The 21,536-nt window shown below is 38.9% G+C and overlaps 1 non-coding gene across 1 annotated transcript; it reads right to left on the reverse strand.

Annotated features, from left to right (window-relative positions):
- Nucleotides 1-1,093: 1,093 nt before the first annotated feature.
- On the reverse strand, nucleotides 1,094-1,166 carry TRNAE-CUC. The gene has a single exon. It is a non-coding gene; the product is annotated as a tRNA-Glu (tRNA).
- Between the last annotated feature and the right edge of the window lie 20,370 nt (nucleotides 1,167-21,536).

The raw sequence follows: 21,536 nt of genomic DNA on the forward strand, positions 1-21,536 counted from the left end.
GTTAATTGCAGCATTACTCATCCGAAAAATAGGAATAATATAAATTAATTATATGTCCACTATATCTCAGGCATTGTGCTAGATGCTGGTGATTGAATACAACAGGGTTTGGTGAGGGAGTAACATTTCATCTGAGACCCAAAAGATCTAGAAATTAACTGCCCTAGAGTGTTAGAGAGAAAATATATGTCTTTGTGAGCATGGGAGGGGAAGGAGGGAGAGATGGGAGAGGCTGGGGTCTGGTGATAGTTCTAATGATGGGGGCAGGAGAGTGTCTTGTAAGAATATTCCAGACACAAGGACCAGGAATATTTGGAATATAAGTACCAAACTACAGCATTAAAGTAGTTTTCTAAAATAATAGACAACTCTATATTGGTCTAATCCTTCTTTAAAATACTTGATTTTTATTGCACCAACAACTGGTAAAAATGTAGTATATAGGTATATGTCCTACCCTAGATATACCCCCAGGAAGAGGGATGGGCTGTTGTATTTTATAAAACTGTTTAACTGGAACCCCAAAGTATTTTCTGAACTGAATCTACACCCAGAGTTATTTTATGAGCTAAAATTCAGAAGCAGAGTGTCTGTTATTTTCAGAGTGAGTAGCAATGCAAGAATCAGGACAAAATATGCCTCATTTTCAAAACGATAGTTGCTCACATTAAAAACTAACCATCAGTAATGTTAATCTTTTTTTTTTTTTTGCACGGTACGCGGGCCTCCCGTTACGGAGCTCAGGCTCTGGACGCGCAGGCTCAGCGGCCATGGCTCACGGGCCCAGCCGCTCCGCGGCATGTGGGATCTTCCCGGACCAGGGCACGAACCCATGTCCCCTGCATCAGCAGGCAGACTCTCAACCACTGCGCCACCAGGGAAGCCCAGTAATGTTAATCTTGACTCTATTTTTTTTAATAGATTTGATGGATTGGGAATAAAAAAATATCTTTTTCTAGATACTTTACTTAATTATACCTTCCCTACTTCCAAGGCTTGCTACTTCTCTTCAGTACTGATAGGTCTGATTAGTGTATCTGGAAATTCAGCAAGTTTTTTTTTTGGCCACACCACACAGGTTGTGGGATCTTAGTTCCCTGACCAGGGATTGAACCTGGGCCCTCGGCAGTGAGAGTGCAGAGTCCTAACCACTGGACCACCAGGGAATTCCCTCAGCAAGTTGTTATAATTATTTCGTTATATAAGATGTTATACAGCCACTGTGGAAAACAGTATGGAAGTTCCTTAAAAAACTAAAAATAGAATTACCATATGACCCAGCAATCCCACTATTGGGCATATACCCAGAGAAAACCATAATTCAAAAAGACACATGCACCCCAATATTCACAGCAGCACTATTTACAATAGCCAGGACATGGAAGCAACCTAAATGTACATCACCAGAGGAATGGATAAAGAAGATGTGGTATATATATACAATGGAATATTACTCAGCCATAAAAAGGAAAGAAATTGGGTCATTTGTAGAGACGTTGGATGGACCTAGAGAGTGTCATACAGAGAGTAAGTCAGAAAGAGAAAAACAAATATTGTATATTAATGCATATATGTGGAATCTAGAAAAATGGTATAGATGACCTTATTTGCCAAGCAGAAATAGAGACACAGAGGTAGAGAACAAATGTATGGATACCAAGGGGAAAGTTGTGGGGTGGGAGGAACTGGGAGATTGGGATTGACACATATACACTATTGATACTATGTATAAAATAGACAACTAATGGGAACATACTGTATAGCACAGGGAACTCTACTTAATGCACTGTAGTGTCCTAAATGAAGGGGATATATGTCCATGTATGGCTGATTCATTTTGCTGTGCAGTAGAAGCTAACACAATATTGCAAAGCAACTATACTCCAATAAAAATTAATTTTTAAAAAAAGATTTTAACATAAGGGGAGGCAAAGTGAAAAGTTTATGCGAACTCTCAGGCTTCCCTGATGGTGCAGTGTTTAAGAATCCGCCTCCCAATGCAGGGGTCACGGGTTCAATCCCTGGTCCGGGAAGATCCCACATGCCATGGAGCAACTAAGCCCCTGCACCACAACTACTGAGCATGTGCTCTAGAGCTGCAAGCCACAACTACTGAGCCGACGTGCCACAACTACTGAAGCCCGTGCACCTAGAGCCTGTGCTCCACAACAAGAGAGGCCACCACAATGAGAAGCCCGCGCACCGCAATGAAGAGTAGCCCCCGCTCGCCGCAACTAGAGAAAGCCCGCGCACAGCAACGAAGACCCAATGCAGTCAAAAATAAATAAATAAATATTTTTTTAAAAAGTATATGCGAACTCTCTGTACTATTTTGCAACTCATCTGTAAGTCTAAAATTAACTCAAAATAAGTTTTTTCTAAAAAAAACAACAATGGCACGGACTCCAGAGTTTGAAGCGCCCAGGCCACTGTTGGATACCAGGGCTCTATTTTTAGCTCAACTTTCCTGAAAAGGCACCCTGCTTCCCCTTTTCTAGAATACCCCGGCATCCTCTCCAACAGCTTTGGCTTCCCCTCTCCTCCAAAAGTTTCTGTGAAGACTCTCTCTAGGAAAGTGAAGTTCATTTCTATTTTAACATCATTTATACATTCATTTTCTTTTTCAACCTATCTTATGGTCAAAGCATTGGGCAGCCAGTTGCTAACCAGTGCTATTTAACATTTAAATGCTGATGTGTATCCTTGATAAATTTCCCTTATTTTTCCCATTTCCTTTGCCCCATTCTCATTTCTATCAAGTTGACAACCTCCAACTCCTGTGCATTAAATAGAATAACAGACACATGCCACAAATATCACTGCGTAAAATGTGAAAAAGAAAGAAAAGTTTAGTGTTCCCCAATGACCGCTCACACCAAAAGACAATAGGTACTATAATTCTTATTGGGAGCAGTCATATGCTTCAGCTCACATACTTGCATATAAATTGGTCCCTACTAAAATGTATGGTGATGTGAATTGAAGAGTGTGAATGTACACTGATATTATACTGAACAAGAGGAAAGCAAGATATTTCTGGTCCTATCATTGCAAAAATGTCTGAGAACAGGAAAGTGGCATACACTGCTCAGTGCCTACTGATATCTAATCTCCTTCCTTACCAAACTGAAAAAAATGCGGAATGTGTATGGCATAGCACTAATTTCTTTTGTATAATCAATAACAACAAAACTAACTCAGTAAAATAACTCAATACAAATATAATTCCTGTATCCACCCTGTCTCTACACATGATAAATTATTATCAATATATTATCACCAGTTCATACCAAGTATTACCAATCTGATAGCCCTCAAAATCTTTCTGCCTCCTAATGTGGCACCGAACAAAAAGAACAAAATTACTATTTTAAGTTCAATTCCATGGCATTTTTAGTCATCTCTGCAGTCAGTTTACAGCTGGGAAGAATATGATTGAGTTTTGGACTATCACATGTACCATGTGAAGGCAAAATGTACTTGACAAGTGAAGCACAGAAAAAGAGTAAGTCGGGGCTTCCCTGGTGGCGCAGTGGTTGAGAGTCCGCCTGCCGATGCAGGGGACATGGGTTCGTGCCCCGGTCCGGGAAGATCCCACATGCTGCGGAGCGGCTGGGCCCGTGAGCCATGGCCGCTGAGCCTGCGCGTCTGGAGCCTGTGCTCCATCTGCAACGGGAGAGGCCACAACAGTGAGAGGCCCACATACCGAAAAAAAAGAAAAAAAAGAAAAAGAGGAAGTCTTATGACTGAAAAAACACAGAAAGGTTGACTGGTTGGATGCTTGTCCAAACATATACTGGATCTGTTTTGTGGATTCCTGTTTTGTCTCTAATCTATCCTTGAGGGCCCATTTCAGTTGTAACTGGTTGCATCACCACCGTTCTCCAGCACAAACCTTGTATTAGATGATCGTGACTGTGCAGAGACAGCATGTGCTTCCTTCCTCTGGGATTTTCATTTTCTATAGGATATCCTCTCAACTTCATGGACGGTGGCATAGCATCATTAAGTATTTCCATAACTACCAACTGAGGCCTTCCCACATATAAATCAATCACTTAACAGCATCTGAAATGCACTATTTCCATTGCCAAGAAATGGATTCCAAAATCGTTTCCAAATTATTTATAAGAAACCCTTGTTTGTTTCAGTAAGTCTTGTTTTTGTCACTGTCCACTGGCAGCCACTCACACTGCACCAGCTTTGTTCAGCTGGCAGCCCTAAGTGTTGCAAAGGCAAGAAACATAAAGGAAACTTATTTTTAAATAGTGTGTAACTATTCAGCTGCATTTCCAAATACTATGTTCAGTATGCTTCTGGGTAAAGCATAATAAATACACTATTCTCCTTACGTTTCCAGATATGCCCCAAGAGGAAAGCTTTCCAAATACCTTAGAACTTCAGGGTGGTCCATTACATATCAGCATCACTCAGGAGCTTGCAACAAAAGCAAGAAATCTCAGGCCTCATCCCTGCCCTTCTCAACCAGAATCTGCATTTTAACAAGATCCCAGGTGATTCATATGTACGTTAAAGTTTCAGAAGCACTGCCTTAAAGTATCACATTCCTTTCCTGCCTGACAATTTCTGCTTCAGAGGCAAAATTCTCATCTAACAGTCTTTGGGTTAGATGAGATCTAGCCTTGTTGCCTTGGAATTAATTCTCACATGTAAAAGGTCACCAGGAAAAAATCACATGTGAAATTATTTTGAATAGCCTATCAAATGTACATTCTCCTCCGTTGAGCTAGACTAAGAAATCTCAATGACGAAATGAGTTTATTTTGCAGAAACAATCTAGATTTTTAGAGGTTTTCTTAAAGTTCCAATCCTACCGACTTTACTGTAACCATCACTGCTCTAATTATGGACAACATCACCATTATTAGACACAGTTGTCTCTGACCATAGAACCATAATTTCTTAGCTGAGTTTAAGGAATCTACAGACAGTTACCTTATCAGAACCATCACCACTCATGCTTTATCACCTTCAGGTAAACAGTCAAGCTAAGCTATAAGAATGGTGCAGGTGTGTGAGGAAGATGCTCAGGAGAAGATTGTTGGAGTAGATCCCCCAATAAAGTTTGCCAGCTTTCTCTGCACTGAAATGTCACTCCATGTACAATAAGTGTTGTTTCTACCAAAATACTAAAAGGGCAGTTTAGTCTGTACTTCCCTAGATGGACTCCTTCCATACTGAACTAAGGATTTATAAAATTATTCTGTATGCTATCCTGTCTTCATCTACCCTTCATTCAATTCCTTAAATAACATTTTAGTTAAAAATAAAAGGTAACACATGCAGAAAAATTAACTTTGTTAAAGCAGAATTCTGGAAGAAGAATAATTACTGGGTTTTGCCTACTTTGGACACCAAATTTTGGCTCTAATCTATAGGTGGGCTATATTCAGTTTAGGTATATACTATATGACACTACCTACATGAATATTTAACTTGATTTTCACAGAGCCAACAAAACCTTTATTGGAACAACTGAGCCCAAAGTCTGTAATTTAATGGTTTGTAAATGCTGGTCCATAGAACAGTACTGGGATGGCTTATAAGAATCACGAGGGAAACATTTTTAAAGTACAGATCCTAAGGCCCTATCCTATGGATTCAGATTTCTTAGATTAGGGATGAGATCTGAAATGGACATTTTTTACAAACCCCACCAGATGATCCTGATGCATAACTAGGATTGGGTACATATACAAGAACTTGAAAGGCCATTTATTGGGTTCTGATATCCAGTTCTCACTGCGCTACATTTCATTACTAGTAACCATTACCATGGCTTTTCCATACTGTATTCAACAGGACACACTTTTCGTTAGGTATTAATAATAAATATCTAAATGAGTAAATAAAAATAAGGTTTTATATTCAAAAACGTTTGAGATACACTGGGTTTGAATAAAGTTAGACTGTTTGCTTTAATTCATATGTATTACACATCTCCACCAGGGAGGATATGCTAGGTAGTATTTCCTAATTTATTTGACCATGGAATCCTCTTTTTGGTGTGTCTTATCTAAACATCTCGCAGAACTGGTGTCCTGTAGAACACAGTTCAGGAAACTGTCTCAACCAGAGTGATTAGGAGACAGTAACTGGATGCTGTTGTCTGGATGCCCTACCTTGAGCCCAGTCATTCCTGTCCCTCTTCCCTCTTTCTCTACAGTGCTGTGCTATCTCCTTTCCTCAGAGCCCCTTGTGTCTGTTCACAGATAGCTCTCAGTCTTGCTCCATGGACTTGTTCATGCATAGTGGGTGAGGATTAAATCAACACCATCAATCAGCGTGAAAGGCTTTCTTCCGTCTACTCAGCTCTGCAGTACTGTCATGGCTATGATGGTTAGAGCCCGCTGTCTCTCTCTCTGTCTGTTTCCCTCTCTCTCTCTCTCTCTCACTGGAGGGCATGTTCTTTCTGCTGGTATCAGCATTCTTGCTGAAATGGTAGTTGAAAAGGGACCCTCCATTTGAGCTTCTCCATTACAATTCTTGCCTAATACCATTAAACACCTTCAAACAACCACAGGATATTATAGTTTTCCTTCTTCATGCCAAATGTTATATGGGTAAAACTAAACAGTATTATAAATTCAAGAAACTATTCTCCAACAGCCACAATCTCTGAAGTCCTGGGAGGATGCTAACAGACTTTTTTAAACAGATGGTATCCTTCACTATTATAATAGGGGTCAGTCAATGTCCAAGTCAGAAATAAACGTTCACATGGATTTTAGAAGCTTCAAATATTACAATAAGTTTCAGTCCTTTCCCAGTTCTACCTCCCTCCTATCACCATGGCAATCCATGAGACAAAGAGAGATCTAGAGAGGTTTCTGATCCTATCTTGACCAGAGACTCTTATATTACTTTGATAATGAAAACAGGTGGTCACTATACATGAAACAAAATGTATATTCTTTGCATTTCCTAATCTATACTCTACTTCAAAAAGGCCTCCAAGTAGTCTAGTGTAAAGAATCAGGAGAGAAGAAGAAAATAAAGGAACACCCGGCAAAACCATCATGCAATTATACAGACACACAAAACCAGGCTACCCTGGGGAGGGAATGACAGATAATAAGAGAGGGAGCAAATCTGAAAGTTTTTTACCCCTCAATACTATTTTAATATTAAACCTCTGTTTAATGAGTATTAGTGGTCTGTGTGATTGACTCATATTTACAAATCTCTTAAAGAGAGTACAGGGCTAGCCTAAAATCAAGGTCTGTGAAGTCTGGGTCATCTAAGAGAGAGAGTGCAAACTGATCCATGTGGCGTCACCATGGTAACCATACTAGAAACTGTTCCTCCAAGGGTGACTTTACAGGGATAGTAGCAGAGCCATTAACAAAATTCCTGTAGAGGCAAACTGAAATAATGGTTCAGTTATAACTGCTGAGGACAGATGAAACCCCAAGGAGAAGACAGGAACTGGTCTTCTACAGCCGTTACAAGTGCTAAGATATCATCCCCGGGTCTTTGCACTTCTCTAAAGTAGAACTCACTGACAGGTGATGGTGATCAGCCATTGGAATTGGAGGTGCTTTTATGATTAAATATTTCTGAATTTTTGTCCCTTTGAATTCCTATTTGTTGCAATATTTTGGAAGTGGTTATGCCAGAGAACTTTAACAACAACGAGGACTGTTTGCTAAAGTCCTATCTTTATTCTTCATTTGTTTTTTATTGTTCTTTAACCCAGCACTGGAATAACCAAGAACCAACCTGTCAGTTCCAAGTGGTAAATGGACTGGTGGTCATGAAGAAGTGAGATCCATATTGTCTGCAATATTCAATAAGCTGATGGCAAACAGAAGTTAGGCCAGGAAGCTTGGTGGCATTATTGAATGAACTCAGTCAAATTCATAGAGGAAAATATACCTCATTAATTGCAAAGTAAAAATCAGAAGATATAAGCTCTGCCCCCAAGCACTGTGTATAGATAAATTAGAAAATGGTTGGACAGACGATACACTTCTAGATTTCTGGGTGTGAATGCCATGTGAATGCACCACTCAGCTCTCCTGCTGGCAGGAGCAGAATGGATCTTGAGATCCACCACCATGTCCACACGAAGGCCATGCTTTCCTTCCCCGAGACTTCCCCAAGTCTTGGCTCTGCATGGAAGGGGTACTAGTGCAGGTCCATTGTGTAGGATGTGAAACTCCTCTGACAGGTGACTTAGGCTAAAGAACTCTTCATTGATCTGGCTGACACATTCTTAGAACTGTACGGCAGTCTGAAACTCTTCCTGTCAAATTCCTCTCCTTCAAAAATGTCTTAACCACATTACAGTCTGAAGCTCTCCCCACCTACTCCCACTCTCTCTCCTTTATCTTTCACATACATTTTCCTCAAAAAATCTCCCACAATCTGAATCAATCTCGGTGACTGCTTCTCAGAGAATTCAAAGTGATGCAGAGAGTTTACATGAAATAACCAACATCTGAATAATTATTTTAACTCCTTCAAAGCCTTTTTTTGGTACATAATCTTATTGGATCCATGTAACTATTTATAAAGTTTTCTTGAGATCTTTCATGAATAAAGTCCTTCTTCCTTAAATGAATAATAATACTCTACAAGTATCTGTGACCATACACGGATATTAAGAATAATCTGTACTCATACACACTACTATATATAAAATAGATAATAAGGACCTACTGTATAGCACAGGGAACTCTACTCAATACTCTGTAATGGCCTATATGGGAAAAGAATCTAAAAAAGAATGGATATATGTATTTGTGTAACAGATTCACTTTGCTGTACACCTGAAACTAACACAACATTGTAAATCAGCTATACTTCAATAAAATTTTTTTAATTAAAAGAAAAGGAATAAGCTGTATTGTTCATTGATCCATTCAACAAATATTGAGTCACTTCTATGCACTCATTGACAAAGATTCTTTGCTTGACCAAACTTTAGTCAGGCTCCTGAACCCTTCTCCTAGGCCCATCTGTGTACTCCTTATAAAATCCAGTTTTAACAAGAACTCTGCTAAGTCATTTTAGCAAGATATCTGATCAGGTTCCTTATCCTCTACCAACTGCCAGGTGATATCTGATCACCCTGGCCTATTTTCAATAAGACTCCTGTTATATAGATTTAGCCAGAATTCTATCTTATTCCTGATATTTTCCTTAGTAATTTTTCACCCACTGACCTCCATCCTAAATTCCCACTTGCCCATGCTGTGTTTGGAGTTGAACCCAATCTCTCTCTCCACTGCAAAATTCTATCAAAGTGGTCCCTATACTCATCACAGTGGAACTGAATAAAGTCTGCCTTACCATCTTTAATAAAGGCCATGAATAATTTCTTTTCACCATCTTTAATACCATCTCTGTGCTGGATTCTCTTGGGGATACAGCAGTGAGCAAGACAGAGTTGGTACCTGCCCTTATGGAACTCATAGTAAAATATATATATATATATGATCAACTTTTTAAGTCCTAATTGGGCTAAGAGATATGCAGGAAAAGATCAAGGTGTTACAGGGTTAGGGAGGAGTCTAGAGAAACCTACCTTTGGTAAATGGCCTAGAGAAGGCTCCCCTAAGACCTAACACTGAAGTTTTGTTCAGAAGGATGAGTGGACATCATCTGACTAGGGTGGTTAAGTTAGCTTTGGGGGCAGAGTGGTGCCATTGAGCAGATAAGGAAGGAGGAAAAGTCCTTAGGCAAGAAGCAACTAGAAGAATTCAGAGAACTAAAAAAGGACCAATGTGCCATGGAAGTAGAGAGCAAATAAAAGGGAAGCATCTGATAAGACTGGAGAGACAGGCAGAGGCTATGACATTCAGTGCCTCTTGGCCAGAGGAGTTTCTAAGATTTACTTATGTATCCCTCTAAAATAATTATGAAAAACTATGTACCCACTCACACAGTATTAATTCACATTTAAATTATTTCATTTTAAATTTACATGGTTGCAAAGGATTTGATTTTTGGTATGTTGTAAAATTGACATTTTAAAATAATGGAATAATTAATATATCCAAAAAATATATAAATACCAAAGCTATTAATAACCAATACCATCCATTGAAATATATATATTTATGTGAACAAGCTGATCTTCAACACTTATAAATTTTATATCATTCTTTTTTCTCCTTGAACTTGGGTTTCCATTCCAGCTTCCCCACAGAATATCTCCACGTGAAATATTTTTATTCTTGAAAATCTTTCACTGATGCCGTTTCATCTTTCCAGATAAAGTTTTTCCTTCTGGATTGAGTCATTATTAAAATTATTATTAATATATAGTTTAACAAAAGCAATATAAATATAAATTTTTAACATAAAAAGAATTTGGAAATTCTTCCATTAATGGGGTAGATGAGGATTTTTTATTTCATTTCATATTTTGGTGGATGAATATTACTTATAACTACAATGAGACTGGGTTCAGCATCATTTCTAAAGTGTTTTTTGTGAGCTATGAGAATATTTGTTAACATATATAAATAGATGGAATTGGAGCAAAATTTGCTATAGAAATGTCATTCATCTCTTTGAGCTTCTTCCACTTTATATTCCCAAACCACACAGTGACACATCTTCAAATATTATTTTTGTGATCCACCAGCTGACAACTCAATTATACATTCCTCAATTTTGTTGAAAGCAAAGAAATGAAAATCATCCTGAATTGTGAAGAGATTTGTTACCCATCATTAATGACATCAATTTCTCAATTTCTAGGAAATATATCAAAAATCTTTTCCAAGACTGTTCAAATAATTATTAACTATACCTCTTAATCTTTCATTTAGTGGCATCGTCTGTAGCCTAATATACCCAGAACAAGTTGAGAAAACCAAGATATTGTTAATTATATTCAATATTGTTAACATGTTTTCAACAAATTGGGTTAAATCTTCAGCTTGCATATTTTTTAAAAAGGTATTAACAAAGGTGTATCAAAAATACTCATCCTATAACCTAATTAGCAAAGTTATTCCTCATTGTTAAACCAATAACCAACCAGAATTCTGACTCCATTGTTCATTTCAAATAACCCTGCCTTCTGAATTTTAATTGTAGATGTATAGGTAGATAAAACGTGGAGTCCTGCCTGAGTTTGCCATCTGGATATGAGAGAGGCGTGGACAGCCTCTCCTCTAGGAGCAAATATGGCTTTTGGTATGACTCATTAATTTTTGAAAAGCAGTTACATTTATTGTACTACACAAGTATAAAGACATTTATTGAAAAGTTACAGAAATAGGTATTTACAATAAAACATTTACATTAGTATTATTATCGACATATGTTTACATTCAATTCGAATTTTTTAATGATTAGGCTGATGGCATAGCTACAGAAAAGATCAAATAGAAAATCTTAGATCTAATTTTTTATGGTGGGAAAGGAAAACAGATGAAATGGATGGAATACCCATCATCTGCTACATGAAAAATGCTGCAGTGGATCCCTGTATGGTGATCAAGAGCAGGGAGAATTTTTCATCACCTCAGTCCAATTTAACTCACTCACAAAACACAGCTGGTTTTCACACAGCACCATGTCAGTATTGCATACAAAATAAGCCATGGTCCATGTCCTAGCAGAGCTTATGTTTTCACTGATGAGACAATACATATTCTTACCCATGTGAAATTTAAAAGCCAAAAAATGGTACAGAATGCATATGGTCCTCAAAAAGACAAAAGGGGTAACTGTGAACCTGCAAAGTTAGAATAGGCTTCAAGGATCTTGATCTGAGTCTTGAAGGACAGGGTCAATGGAGAGTCAGCTTTCCAGGTAGAGGGGAAAATATAAGGAAAGACTTGGAGGTGATTCAAGGATCAGTGAAAAAAGCAAACAGGCTGGCACAGTGGCTTTGGCTTGGAGAACAATGTAAGAAAAAGTCTGGATTATGAAGAACCTGAAATGAACCCATAAAGACTGGGGCTTGATTTTATAGGAAATGGAGAGCCATAGAAGCCTGTTGTACAGAGGAGAGACACAAAGAACACAAAATACCATATGTTCTGTAAATGAGGACATAGGAGAGGGGAGATCAGAGACAGCTAAGAATGGATTGCAATAAGCCAGGTCTCAGGTGGTGATAGCGATGGTACAGGTGATGGACCTGAAGGGCACTAAACTTTAACATGACTTCTAGTCCCAGCTCTGCACTAACTGGCTTAATGATCTTGGACAAGACACTTATCTCTGGACCTTGGTTTCCTCCACTCCTAGGATCCCTTGGGATTAAACAAAGCATCTTTGAAGGTGACAACAAGCCAACAAAAATGGACCAAACAGATAGAAGTCTGTGACCCTCCTGTCTACCCTTGCTTCAACCAAATCAGACTCAGCAACAGCAGCAGCAGTAATAGTAGTAGTAGTAGTAATAGTAGTAATTTGGGGGCATCTAGGTATCATTCAGAGAAAGGGTTCTGTTACTCTAGAAGTTCTGAAAAAACTGGACTATAGGAGCTTCCTTCTAGGACATAAAAATCTGTGATTCTATGGAGGAGAGTAGTTTTAAAAGAGAAGACTTTGGAAATATATTCAATATCTTGTAATAAACTATAATGGAAAAGAATCTGAAAAAGAGTGTGTGTGTGTGTGTGTGTGTGTGTGTGTGTGTGTGTGTATAAAACTGAATAACTTTGCTGTACACCTGAAACTAACACAACATTGTAAATCAACTATACTTCAATTTAAAAAAAGAAAGAAAGAAAGAAAGAAAAGACTTGGTAGGACCTGGCAACTGATTATATAGAGAAAGAAAGTATGAAATATCTCAAAGAAGCTTGAATGACTGGAAGACATCAAGCAATAATGATCCTAAGCAGCAGGAGTAGGTTCCTGGGAGAAAATATTCAGTTTTCCGAAGCGTTTGAAGGGATAAACTAGTATAAAAATATGTGTCTTCTCTTCAAATATGTGTTACCTCTCAAAGAAGATCTTTCTCTATAATCTGCAACATCCAAAAAGAGAACACATATTCCAAACATAGTCTAAAATATTAGATATGATGCCTTTTATTATTAATTAAAAATCAATACAATCTCCAATTAAAGATAAATTTTCTTCAATGTGTACTGAGGCAAAATGCTTTTGCTTCAGTGATACAGGTATTTGCAGTAAACCTTTCAGGCTTAAACTACTGGCTTCTGTTTCCCACATTTAAACAAACTCACAATCTCAAAAAGTACATTTCTCCTAAGATAATTCTTTTAACAAAAAGGGAATATTAATTTGATATATCCTTTTTTGAAATGTTACCTTTGCCCTGGATTTTCATACTAGATTCTAGAAGGTATATTCAAGAATGCTTTGAACAAGCGAAACTATAATCCTTCCATATGTAAAGTCAGCATGTAAATTTTCTTTCATGATCAACAGTATCACATGCAACTGGGAACAAAAGCTACAGGGAACAAAGTGTAATGGATCGTGATGACTGTTTTAGAACAGCTTGAACCTCCTTACAGCCTACAAGAAGGCTACGTGAGCTGAATTCAGAAGTGCTGAAAATGGATCTTACTGTAAGCTACACAGTTTCGGGGGCAAATATGCTTTTTTATAACTTACAACTATAGAATGGATTCTCAAGTAAAAGGATCATGTCAATGAAAAGATATTTTATCCCTCACATCCTACCACTTTGTGTATTTTTTCTTAATACACAACACACACATAATTACACACAGAATGGTTTCTAAATTAATACATTTTGTTCCAATTGCTTGCCACTAATGCAACAAATTGCATTTTTCTATCATTTTACTGGTGTTATTGTTCTTGTCTATTGTGAATGGAATTATTCCTGTTATAGCAAATCAATTGGATTTTAATGTTTTGAGGCAAAAGAGAGGTCAAAGAGTGATTTTTGATTCACTGTCTCCATCTTCTAAATGCATCATACTTACATTTGACATAATGGTTTTAAGCACAGAAAGGAGGAAAGGAGAGAAATGTACCACACTTCATTCTATTCCAGCTTTTAATATCCTTAAGGTATAGTGCCCTTGTCCTATATCCTTGGAAGTAACTCCCACTGAGTTCAGGGCCATTTTTTTCAGATTAAATTCTTCAAGTTATGCTCAGCTTCAGCTTAATGAACAGAAGCCTCCCATATCCTGGAAAATCATGTCTTTTCAGTGTGACTGGGACGACATCCTTCAATTCCCCACTGACGGATTACAAGTAAATGTATATGGGCAAGGCTAATGACCTAGGAGATCTGACATTTGGTAATGCTGTTCTGCCACTAAGGTGATCCCTCCCTCAACCCATCCCCCCTGCCTGGGAACCTGGCATGCTTGAATGGAATCTTTCATCAGGAGAGAATGCCATTGTTAAGGGCTATTTAGTTGCTTGAAAATCATGACACACACAGAGATTTAGCTGCCCATCAAGCACATTAGTTCATTATTTTCTTCCTTGGAAAACAACAGAAAACTCTCTTCATTAATCCCATTTCTACTAATCCGAGTCTTCCCAGGCAGAATCCTCACACTCCCATTTTTTTCCCCTGTGTTGTGACTCTCCATACTATTTCTGATAGGAAGACTCAAGCAAACATTTAATGGTGCAGAACAAGCAAGGCAGCTCTCTTCTGCAGGGCACCCCATCACAATGAGAGAATGCTCCCCATGACTCAGAATGAGTCAGATGGAGAGGAAAAAAATAACACAAAACTGCAGCTTAAAAAATAAACGGCAACCTGTGATCTTGAGAAAGAAGACTGCACTGCTGTTCAGTTACCCAAGAACTGGCTGCCCTGCCTTAGGCATTCTTCAAAGAACAGGTAGAACACAGGGCAGGTTTTTCTTCGACGAAATCAAAACATTCTGTTGTTTAAATACATTCTGGAAAAATCAATCATTTATCTCTGTTCTCCCCAACTATGTTGTATCAAAAGCAGAGGTACATGTCAAAAACCTGTTCTTTACATTTATATTTTTTATTGCCCCAATGTTCTGCCCTTTGTAGTAGAAGCTTTATGTATGTATGTATGTGTATACACACACACACACACACACACTCAAATACAAAATGCAAAATTGTATATATGTGTGTGAGTGTGTGTGTAATTGTATTTCAAAATATTGGAAAGGTTAAGTTCTTTGGGTTATGCCTACTTCTTTTTTCATTATTTCTGATTGAAACACAGGAAGACCTTCACCAGGAATAGCCAGCAAATTTGCTTATGTGTAAGAGCCACTGGCCTGTGCTCACCCAGACCTACTCTCTTTGTACTTGCTACTGGAATTTTTCTTCCTTCCATCCTCTCTTAGTGGCTTTAATCTGCATTTCCCTAATGGCTAAAGATGTTAAGCATCTTTTCATGTGCTTATTTGCCATCCTTTGTCAAAGTATTTGTTCAAATTCCTTTCTCATTTTCAAATTGGATTGTTTTCTTCCTGTTGAGTTTAAAGATTTTTAAAAACATATTCTGGATAGAAATCTTTTGTGAGGTATGTGATTTAAAGTAATTTTTTCCATGCTATGACTTTATTTTCATTCTCTTAATGGTATCTTTCAAACAGCAAATATTTTTAATTTTGATGAAGTCCAATATATTGATTTTTTTCTTTTATGGGTCATGCTTTTTGTTATGTTTAAGAACTGTTTGCCTACCCAGAAGACTTTCTTCTGTCTTTTCCTCTAAAAGTTTTATAATTTTATACTTAGACCTACAATAAATTTTGAGTTAATTTTTGTATAAGAGATACACTCTCTTTTCAGTTACTCGGGCCAAAAATTTTGAAGTTACCTCTCACTTCTCTATATCTCTTACAGCCACATCAAAACCATTAGGAAGTTCTACTGATTCTCCATTCTCACCAGTTCCACATCTACAACTCTGGCCCGACCCACTATTATCTCATCTGGATTACTACATATGTCTCTTAATTAATCTCTGTTTTCTTACCTTGTCCTGTACAGTCTATCCTCAATATGGCAACAAAAGTAACCTTTTATTTTTTTTAATATTTATTTATTTATTTGGCTGCACTGGGTCTTAGTTGTGGCATGTGGGATCTTTAGTTGTAGCATGTGAACTCTTAGTTGTGGCATGTGGGATCCAGTTCCCTGACCAGGTATCGAACCCAGGCCCCCTGCATTGGGAGAGCAGAGTCTTAGCCACTGGACCATCAGGGAAAGCGTAAGAGAGATTAGGTCACTCTTCTGCTAAAAACCCTCCAGTAGCTTCTGTTTCTACAAAATCTGCACCCTCCTTTCCTTTTCTGACCACGTATCTTAGACCTTTAACATGCAATCCCTCCACTCCCTCCTCACAGCATCCTTGTGCTTTTTGCACCATGCCAGGCATACTCCCACTTAGTCATTATACAGCTGTTCCCTTGACTGAAGCGCTGCGCCACCAGGTAGCCACATGGCTAACTCCCTCACCTCCTATAAGACTCTGCTCACATATCCTCTTTTCCGTGACGCCTAAAATTTTAACCTGCTCCTTGTCACTTACCAGCACTCCCAGTCACCCTTATCTTGCTCTACTTTTTATTTTTCCATAGCGCTTATCACCTCCTGATGTGTCTCCTAATATACCTGTGAATTATATTTATTGTCTTATTGTCGGTCACCACCCCTGCTAGAATATAACCTCCATGAAGGCAGAGCTCCTTGTTTTGTCCACCGACATGTCCCATGCACACAGAAGTGCCTGGCAGTGACAGGTATTCAATACGTCTCTTTTCGAAAGATAGCATTTCTTAAATCAGTGGTCCTCAGAGTATAGTCTGCCAGCTCTTGGAGATTCCCAAATCCTTTCAAGGGAATCTACAAGGTCAAAACTATTTTCATAATAATCCTAAGAGGATATTTGCCTTTTTCAATGTATTGACATTTGCAGTGATGGTGCAAAAGCAATGTGGGTAAAACTTCTGTCACCTTAGCACCAATCAACGCAGTGGCACCAAACTATTCTAGCAGTTGTATAATTCATTGCCATGCACTCACAGTTTAGAAAAGAAAAAAAAAGCCACTTTCACTTAAGAATGTCCTTGAAAAAGCACTAAAAAATTGTTAGTTCTGAAGCCTGGAGTATGCTTCCTTTTAATATTCTATGTTATAAAATGGAAACTATTCATAAAGCACTTCTGTTATATACCAAAGTACAACAGTTGGCTCGAGGAAAACAGCTTGTGTGAGTAAGTTGCAAACTGAACTACACACTTTTTTCAAGGGATTCCACATTGTCTTGAAAAAACACCGACAAAGTATGGTTATTCGGATTTGGGTATTGGACATTATTACTTCACATTCCAGTCACTTTAAAGAAAAGAACAAAGTATTTGTTGCCAATTACAAACTCTAATCTTTAAAATAAATTAAAATATTGGAAACATATCCTCTACTATGAGCTTGTAAGCTTCCCAATACTTAGGTTTTTCTTATTTAATTTCTCAAATGGTAAATATAAACAGATGTAACCCACACAAACGAAAGATCTCCGGGTTCTTCAATAATATTTAAGAGTGTAAGGAGTCCTGAAAACAAAAGGTTTTCAGAACAGATGATTTGTCCCAATTATCGTGTTACCCTCCTTATTCTTTACAACCGTGGCTACTCCCACGAGTATGTGACACTGCAGAGCACACCCAGCTCTGCTCTTAAACACCAAGAGGTCCCGGCCCACCGGCACTCTCTAAATCATTTGTTTTTATTGTACAATTAAGTGTCGCTTTTAAGGTAAGGCATCTACAGCTGAGATCATTGCTCGGTGGGAGGGGGAGGTGCTAGTGATCAGGAGAGACCAGGGATTTGATCTAAGACTCACCATCCGCAAATGAACTTTTGAGGTTTCCAAGGCCAGACATTAGCTGATACCTCCTGGTTTTCTGACGAATTCACAAAGGAATTGCAAGCACCATTTGATTTACTGTATAGCGTAAATACTGCACATCAACAAGTGCTTTTCATGCTTGGGAATCACCTCAGACCCTAATTCCCTAGCCCTGGAAATAAAGTTGCACATAGGAATTAAAATTATAAAAGAATATACATATTTACCTACTTGCCAACTTGCACAAACTTATTTGGAATTGGAAGCTAGGAGACAAAACTATCTTAATATCTGTCATAGGCAGAAACCATTTATTTTTCCCCGGAAAAAATAAGATGGAATCTAGGTGAGAAGGTTTAACCTCTTCTTTTGTCCTTAGTCTGGTTTCACGTACCTCTAGGGAGCCATGTGCAGAGGCCTTATACCCAACACGTCGGACTAGAGCTCACAGCTTAGAACTACCACATCGACACCCCAACTCCGTAGACCCTGCGCCGAACAGCTGCTTGAGGCACCTCAATTCAAGATGGCGGCACCGGGCACCTCAGTCTGAAGTGCTGTGAGCAACGCGCCTGCGCCCCAGAGGCAAGGCCTCACCCCTTCCCCCTCCACCCTCCACCCTCCACCCTACGGGAATCCTATAAAGAAGCCCCACCCATGGCCCGTGGGAAGTGCCTGTGCTCCAGAGCGCAAGCTCCTGCCGCTCGGTTCTTTGATACAAGAATAAAACTTTCTTTTGCTTCTGAACTGAACTTGATCTTGTTCTATTGGAGTGAGCGACGCTGGGCAGCAGGACCCTTGTTTGGGCTCATCTCAAAAGTGTCGGTAGGGCTTCCCTGGGGTCGCAGTGGTTGGAAGTCCGCCTGCCGATGCAGGGGGCGCGGGTTCGTGCCCCGGTCCGGGAGGATCCCGCGTGCGGCGGAGCATCTGGGCCCGTGCGCTGTGGCCGCTGGGCCTGCGCGTCCGGGGCCTGTGCTCCGCGGCGGGGCGCAGCAGTGAGAGGCCCGCGTACCGCAAAAGAAAAAAAAAAAAAAAAGGGTCGTGTTGTAATGCAAGAGCCATTGAAAACTTCTGTTACAGAAGGATGCTCCAAAAAAAGCTTCCCACTACAACATAAGACAAAATTCCTGCTTATCTGTACTCACTGTTCCCACAGTTGAGCATTTTATAAAGACAGTATAAAGTTTTTATAAAGTCAGTATTCGGTGGCCGCAGAGGGTGAGGGTGGTGGGAGCTGGCTCGATAAACACACACTTTTGACTGCCTTCGCTTCCTTCTCTCAAGCCACCATGGCCCTGCCTTCACCTGCCAAATAAACGACAGTCCTCCCTCAGTATGGGGGATTGATTCCAGGACCCCTACAGATATCAACATTCACAGATGCTCAAGTCCCTTATATAAAATGGCATAGTATTTGCATATAACCTACACACACCCTCCTGTGTACTTTAAATCATCTTTAGACTACTTATAATACCTAATACAACGTAAATGCTATGTAACTAGTTGTCGACCTGTGGCAGATTCAAGTTTTGCTTTTGGGAACTCTGGAATATATTTCAAGTATTTTCCATTAGAGGTTGGTTGAATCTGGGGATGCAGAACCCGTGGATACAGGGGGCCAACTGTACTCTTATGTGAATCTTTGTCTCAGGATCTGCTTCTAAGACAAGAGACAAACAGAAAAGACTAAAAAAGCCAAGTTTTGAGTGGGCCAACCGTGCTTTTCCTACACTCTGAAGTACACAGAACATCCCCCCTATCTTTACTGAGGTATAATTGAGAAGAGTTGTATATTTTTAAGGTGCACAACATGATAATTTAATATTGGTATACACTGTGAAACGATTACCACAGTCAAGTTAGTTAACATACCCATCACCCCACAGAGTTACCATTTGTGTGTGTGTGGTGAGAGCACTTAAGATCTACGTACTCATCAAATTTCAAGTATCTAATGTAGTATTATTAACTATAGTCACCATGTCACCATACTGTACATTAGGTTCCCAGAATTTATTCATCTTAGAACTGGAAGTTTGTGAAGTACACAAACTTTAGTCCAGTAATGTGCCCTATCTCCAGCTACCCACTTTTGCTACCTTTAATAAACTGGGAGACCTATAGGAACAAAACTGAGAAAAAAAGGCCTGTGAATACAAGCACCTGACTCCCGCATGAAAGCATTGAGAGTCCCCCTTGGGCCCCTCTTCAAAACTAAAATGTGTAAGAATGTAAAGTGAAGCTAGTGAGGGAATTGCCAAGGTTATCTGGTGCCCCTTATGAACCCTCAGTCTTCCTGAGATGAAATGAATAGGTTGGAAGCAAATGGATATGGGAGGGAGGAAAACGGGAGGAGAGAAGAGGCAGACTTGCAACTGACCGTATGGCCCCTAATTGCCATACAGTCTGACCTCTTTGGTGTCTATAAACTTTAATAAACCTCAAGGGGAACACCCCCTGTTGAATTGATGTGCATGGTTATCACCTATAGGAAGTGTAGATTATATTCTGTATGCTCTGCTAAGATGGCAGGAAATCAAGCATTACATTTTTTGATTGAAGTATAGTTGATTTATAGTATTATATTAGTGTCAAGTGTACTACGTCGTGCTTCAGTACTTTTATAGATTAGACTCCATTTAAAGTTATTATAAAATACTGGCTCTATTCCCTGTGCTGTACAATATATCCCTCTAGCTTTTTTATTTTATACATAGTAGTTTGTACCTCTTAATCGCCCTACCACTATCTTGTCCCTCTCCTCAAGCATTATATTTAAAAAGAATATTATCGGGCTTCCCTGGTGGCGCAGTGGTTAAGAATCCACCTGCCAATACAGGGGACATGGGTTCGAGCCCTAGTCCGGGAAGACCCCACATGCCGCGGAGCAACGAAGCCTGTGCACCACAACTATTGAGCCCACGTGCCACAACTACTGAAGCCCATGCACCTAGAGCCCATGCTCCGCAACAAGATAAGCCACCGCAATGAGAAGCCCACACAGGGCAACAAAGAGCAGCCCCCACTTGCCGCAACCAGAGAAAGCCCATGCACAGGAACGAAGACCCAATGCAGCCAAAAATAAAAATAAATAAAATAAATAAATTTATTAAAAAAGAATATTATCAATATTTAATTGTTTAAAATAAAAAAGAGGTTCAGAAAACTTACTCTAACAGATCCTTCCCCCCAAAGTCATAGAAGCTATTTACATTGTGCTCTAAGATCATAGTCCCTCCATTTTTCATTTCCTCCCCTCAATTAAATATTTTAAAGGCAAGTCATTAAAGCACTTGTGTTCCACATATAATAAGTATTCATTTAAGTGATGTTTGGTAAGTACTATACTAAATGAGCAATTTTAAAACAGAAGGTATTTTACTCACAGTTGCTCATAGATAATCAGTATAAATACACAAACAAAAGCCTACAAATATTGTACTCCTGTCACAATAATCACAGGCTTTAAAATATCAATTTATCTTAATCGTCCAAGCAGCTAATGAAAATTCATTGTCAGGGGAGAACTGAAATGAGTCGAGAGAACAATGTGTTCTTTGTCTTTTACTTCAATTATCTTTATGTAAGTCCTAATTTTGTGATGAGACATTTTGGAATCTTGATTGCTTTCTTAAAAATCTATTGATTGCCTCAGTACATGCCTGAGATTCAGTCGAGTATTTAAAAAGTATGCAGGAAAGAGAAGTTCCAGTAAATTAATTATAAATCT

This window comes from Phocoena sinus, chromosome 3 (genome assembly GCF_008692025.1).
Source record: "Phocoena sinus isolate mPhoSin1 chromosome 3, mPhoSin1.pri, whole genome shotgun sequence".
NCBI lineage: Eukaryota > Metazoa > Chordata > Mammalia > Artiodactyla > Phocoenidae > Phocoena > Phocoena sinus.